Genomic DNA, 6,552 nt, shown 5'->3' on the forward strand with positions numbered 1-6,552 from the left:
ACATCATGGGTACCACTGTGTCTGTTTTGGATGCCAATGTCTCCAGTACAAGGAGTGGCACAGAGTCTGGCTCACTGAAGGCACCCAAGATTGGAGATCAACAGACAATGGAGATCCTTCATACCACTCCTCAAGCACACTGAAATTATAGCTAAATAACCATTCATAACATAATATACATCTCAGTTTTCAGAAATGTATTTAATTACTCTACGAATGGAAGGGTGGGAGGAACACTGTCTTCTTCCGAGCACTCACACCAGCCTTGGTTTATCTGCACACCTCTCACTGGTTTCCCACGGCCTCCTTGTACGGACACTTAGTGCTCTGGGTCTTGCGCTGGTAGCGGCACCCCAATTCCCTTTCAAAATCTGCCCACTAGCCATGGGTCTTCTGCAACCTAGAGGGGTGCTTCCTCCTTCCCCAGTGACTCTTGACTAGTTCTGGCCCTGGCCACCTAGCAAAATTCCTCACATCCAAATGGCTGCCATGGCACCTTCTCCAACAAGGTCTGAAGTCCACTTTTGGGGAAAAGCAGCCCCTACATGCTTGGTCTTCCTAAATACTCTTCATAAACTCTAGAATCTGGAGATGGCAGTCTAGGTCATGGTTTTGTGATAGACTTTCTAATGGCAATTGGAAATGCTGGAGGTGTTTGCACTGTGTGAGGTAATGAAGGGCCAATATCATCTCCTTGCTGCAATCCTAGATGTTTGGTCTCTTAGCTACTATGAGACTGAAATGATGGCGATTCTACATCAATTTCTACTAATTTAACCTATTATATAAACCTTTTTCCTAAATTAACAATAATTTTTTAAAAAAGTGTTAGAATTCTCTTTACACCTTTATATTACACTTCTGTTTAAATCAAAGTGTGATTTACAGGTTCCCTTCATCTGAAATGTTCTCATTCACTCTATACCTCCTCGCCCTAGCTCAACAACCAGATTAGCTAAGTCATATTCATGCTTTCATTTACAACTTAAATATCAACACCTTCTAATACACCTTCTCCTCTCATATTATGCCATTATTATGTCCAGATAACAAACTTGCCAATAATCATTTCAAATGTCTTCCTAAATAAACTGTAAACCCCACAGTAGCAGTAGCACTATCTTTGCTTTTATCTCCATTGTGTCCCTGTTCCTGGCACAGCCTAGATCATTAAAGTAACTCAGTGATCACTGGTGGACTGTCAGAGACTTGCTAGTCCCCACAAAAATGGTAACTGCATAGATATACACAAAGTGAAGTTTAAAAAAAACCCACAAAATTAAATAGAAATCATAAAACACCTGTGCAGTGTTTTGATTTTTACAATATGAACCAAAATACTGTCCTTCTGAAATGTATTTCAGTATTCTCACTTAGGAAAAAAGTGGACTAGATATAGTTTTTGAAAACAAGTGCCTTGCACTAAAATTTGTTTCTATGTCTGTCCCAAGTAATTTTAATCCTATTTTAATGTTGATTCAGAAACCACCAAATGGCACAAAATTTATGAAAGGGATTTATATACTCAGAAAAATTAAATGTTTTTGCCCTTTGACCTAGAAATTCAACCTTAAAATCTTACCCTGAAAATGCACTTCTACAGATATGAAACAACATATATAATCATTGCTAGTAGTGCTAGAATCACAGATGCCAGAACAATTGATAGAAAAGTTGTTAGAAAAGAAGATAGTCTGTGTCAAAATATCACCCCACATATCACTTTTTTATTCAAGAGGAAAAGTCTACCTTTAAAATACAGGGTTCGGGTAAAGGGGTTGGGAAGGGATAAATTTGGGAGTTTGAGATTTACAAATGTTAGCCACTATATATAAAAAACAGATTTTAAAAAGTTTCTTCTGTATAGCACAGGGAACTATGTTCAATATCTTGTAATAACCTTTAATTAAAAAATGAAAATGAATATACGTATATATATATATATGCATAACTGGGACACTGTGATGTACATCAGAAATTGACACACTATAATTGACTGTATTGAAGTTAAAAAATAAAAATAAAATAAACTACAGGGTTCTATGGTGGGGGTGAGTACAGCTCAGTGGCAGTGTGCATGCTTAGTATGCACAAAATCCTGGGTTCAGTCCCTAGGACCTCTATTAATAAATTAATTTAAAAATAATAAAATAAAATACAGGGTTCTGGTGATCATTACCTAATCAAATATAGCATCACTGACAGAAAGATGATATAAATCTAGGTCTTCCTGATGAAATACAACTTAAAACATTCAACATCACCTACAGTGTATTTTGTAAATGATCTTTTGAAGCCTGTAGACCAAAAGTTGGCAAACCATAACTCACAGTCCTGTTTTTGTGAATAAAGTTTTTGCAAATCATTTATCTGTTAAGGTGTTTATATCTAAAGAAAATGAAGAACTCATACAACTCAACAGAAAAAAAATCAAATTTAAAAATGGACAGAAGATCTGAATAGACTTTTTTTTTCCAGAGAAGACATACAGATGGCCAACAGGTAATTAAAAAGGTGCTCAACATTACTAATAAGGGAAATGCAAATCAAAGCTACAATGAGATATCACCTCACATCTCTTAGAATGGCTATTATCAAAAAGATAACAAGTAACAAGTGTTGTTGAGGATGTGGAGAAAAGGGAATCCATGTGCACTCCTGGTGGGAATGAAATTTGGTGCAGCCGCTATGGGAAACAATATGGAGGTTCCTCAAAAATTAAAAATAGAACCACTACATCACGCAGCAATTCCACTTCCGGGCATTCATATGAAGAAAACAAAAATACCAACTCAAAAGATATATATACTCCTATGTTCACTGCAGTGTTATTTACAACAGCTAAGACATGAAAGCAACTGAAATGTCCATTTATGAATTAAAAAAACATACACACACACAACACACACGCGTGCATATACATACACACCCAATACATACACACAATGGGATATTATTCAGCCACTGAAAAAAAGAAGGAAATCTTGCCATTTCCAAGAACATGGATGGACCGTGAGGTCATTATGCTAAATGAAGTTAAGTCAGACAAAGACAAATATCGAACGATCTCACTTATATATAGAACTTTAAAAAAGAAAACAAACAAACAAAAAACCCCTAGAAGGTATGGATATAGCAAACAGATTAACAGTTGCTGGATGAGGGTGAAGGGAGATGGGACAGATGGATAAAAGTGGTCAAAAGGTACAGATTTCCAGTTACAAAATTAAGTCCTCAGTATGGGTTTTGATGAATGTTAATTAGGCTTATTGTGGTGATCATTTCGGAATATATACTCAAACACTGAATCATTAGGCTGTACACCTGAAACTAATATATGTCAAATATACCTCAATTTAAAAAGAAATTCCAAAATGTGTGACTTTCTAAAACATCTTACTTTTCAAAAAATCATTATAGAGAAGAAATAATAGTCAATGCTCTAGGTTAAAGGAGACTAAAAGACACACAAAATTGCCATCTTAAAACCCTAACTGCTCTCTCTTGTTGCGCCTGCTCCCAGTTGCGCTCACTTTCTGTCCTGCCACGCCCTGCTCTCAAGAGACACACGTCATCTCCCCCAGCAAGCGGCCCCTGCCGCGGGGGAGGGCGGCACACGGCTCCGCTCTGCCCCGCTCTCGGAGCACGCCACCATCCCAAGGGGTCCGCGCGCGCCGCGGGCTATGACCTGTACAGTGCCTACGCTTACACAGCATCACCCATGGAGAAGGCCCTTGTGAAAACCGACATTTCAGATAGCTCTTCCTTCTGGGTACTACGGGAGAGTAGCTCCACGTTCAGGCTTGGCTGCAAAACACTTCATAGATGTAGGAGCTGGTGTCACAGATGAAGATTATACAGGAAATGTTGGTGTTGTACTATTTAATTTTGGCAAAGAAAAGTTTGAAGTCAAAAAGGGTGATCGAATTGCACAGCTCATTTGTGAACAGATTTTCCACCCAGAAATAGAGGAAGTTCAAGTGTTAGATGACACTGAAAGGGGCTCAGGAGGTTTTGGTTCCACTGGAAAGAACTAAAATTTATGCCAAGAACAAAAAATGATAAAATGTACTTTTTCTTTCAAAATAAAAACTTTACTTAAAAAAACCCTAACTGCATCCCAAAACACCCAGAAGTATATTCTGGAACAATGTGGAGGATTTTAGTTTTTACAGAGCAGGCAGAGGGTGACATTATTATTTTAAATTTTCTTGGGGGAAACAAAAGTATTGTGGTTTAATTAGCACAATGTCCTTATCTTTAGATGTATTACCAAGTATTTAAAGGTACATGCCTGCAATTTATTTTCAACTTACCCTCTCACACAGTTCACCAAAAAATGTATTTATTTCTCCAGAGAGAGAGCAAACTTGCAAAATGCTAAAAATGGGTGAATCTACTTCAACGGACATTAACTGTACTGAACGTTCACATTTCATTTAGGTTTACGATTTTTCAAAGGAAAAACGTGGGAAAAATATACTTAGTCCAAACATCCGTTAATGAGGTCAACTCTCCTAGAAATAGTACAAAAAAGCCTTCATTCTTTTTTCTTGGAATACCTATGTTTTGAAATTCTGTGGGGATGTACAGGCTGAGGAAGTTCAGATGAACAGATAAGTGAGTATTCTTGTTTCTCTTTCGTATAAAGACTTATGGCCTATACAAACTTACACTTCTACACAGAAAAATGGCACCATAGACAGCTATGAAAGTATATTTCTACCTGAATGTAATATACCAAAAATAAAGAAAGAATGCCAGATTTTCAGATGAAATCTTTTGTATACAAAAGGAAACAGCACAGGGAAATATATACAAGATCTTATGTTAGCTCACAGAGGAAAAAAATGTGACAATGACTATATATATGTTCACGTACAATTGAAAAATTGGGCTCTACACTGGAATTTGACACAACATTGTAAAATTATTACAAATCAATAAAAAAAAAGTTAAAAAAATAAAAAAGGAAACAGAATCAACTTTCCCCCAGTGCTCACCGGAATGTTCCTGAATCTCCAGATCCGTGAGGCCGCGAGGACACTCCGGAGTCAACCGACCTCAAATGCGTTAATACTTTGCCTCCCGAAGAAAAATCACGAAGGCTGCTTTTGAAGCGGGGAGTATAGAATGAAACCGCAAGGATCCCGCGGAAGCGCCCTTATGGCATTTTGCCAAGCGTCCTCTGGACCTGGCCGTGCCGAGGACCTAGGCCCGGGCAGAAGCGAGCGCCGCGAGCCAGCCTCTCTAAGCAGGCGCCTAACCTTTAACTCCTCCTTTCACCTCCTTCCCTCGCCTTCGCGCGGGCTTCACAAATGCTGGCTTGGGCCGGACCACGACCAACGCCAAACCGCCAGCAGCGGAAAGGCCCTAAGCGAAAGAATGTCGCCACACCCACTTCCGGCCGGGAGCCGGAAGAGGCGGGGCTTCAGCGTTGGCCCAGTCCGTTGCTTTCGACTACGTTAGGCACAGAAGTTCTAGTTTTCCCTGGCTTGGGTACCAGTCGGTCCCGAGTAGAGTAGGTGCGCGGGCTAGGTATTAAATGAGCCCCAGAAATAAGGTTGAGGCCGCAATCAGTCCTTAGGCGGGGCTAGCAACCTATTCCCGAGGCGGAGTTGGACGTGGGACCACACCCAGTGGGTATTTAAACTGCTTAAAATTGAAGCCTTGAAAGTTAGGCTGCGGATAGCGACCCATCTCATGCCACCACTTCAAAAGGTCTACGTGCCTCTCCCCTCTTTCCTAGAGCTCTAACAGTGATTTTCCCATATCGATAATTCTGCCAATCCATGAAGTAGTGTATCTCCTCCATTCAATCCCACAAAGTGGGACACCATTCCCAACGCTAATGGTATCCCTTGTATGTGGGGATTTTTCATTGTGTTTAAATCAGTAAGCAATCTATAAGACTACCATTACGTTTGCTAGACCTCACAGCTACGTGGTTCGTAAGACTTAGAGTCCCCATCTCCCCCTTTTTTATGATAGAGGGAGTGGGGATTGCTCGGAGCCATGCAAAGCTTCAGCCTTTATATTTTATTTTTTAATTTGGTCTCTTCTTTCCTCGTTTTTTTTGTTTGTTTGTTTGTTTTGTTTTTTGGTATTTGCCTGATAAGCTCCTAGTGTTCCCAAGTGACCCTATCAACTTCAGAGGGACTACAGTCTATCTAAGAGAGCAACGTGGGGGAATCCCTATTTTTTAACAATTTGATTTTCAGGAAGATGCTTTTACGAGTAGAAAGGCAGAGACACTCAAGAGTACACTGACCAGAAGATTTACAAACTGATTTGAGCTGAGAATCGTCTCAGGTTTCTAGGGAGAGAGAACAAAATATTCCTGACCCTTTTCTTTTTTCATTAAACATTGCGCCACCAGTCGGGAACAAATCACGACAGAAGTAAAGCAAGAAGCAACAGAAGAGACAGGTGAAGCCTGCTGGTGTCTTTGGTGGGGACAGCTGCTGGGGACTTCCTGATCTCTTTGTCTCCCACAAGGGATGTCCTGGTAGAGGTGCTGAAAGGCACGTAATAAATAACATGATGCTGAGG

The 6,552-nt window shown here is 39.8% G+C and overlaps 1 pseudogene; it reads left to right on the forward strand.

Annotated features, from left to right (window-relative positions):
- The first annotated feature begins 5 nt into the window (after positions 1–5).
- On the forward strand, positions 6–4,103 carry LOC105068425 (deoxyuridine 5'-triphosphate nucleotidohydrolase pseudogene; annotated as a pseudogene).
- Positions 4,104–6,552: the final 2,449 nt, after the last annotated feature.

This window comes from Camelus bactrianus, chromosome 22 (genome assembly GCF_048773025.1).
Source record: "Camelus bactrianus isolate YW-2024 breed Bactrian camel chromosome 22, ASM4877302v1, whole genome shotgun sequence".
NCBI lineage: Eukaryota > Metazoa > Chordata > Mammalia > Artiodactyla > Camelidae > Camelus > Camelus bactrianus.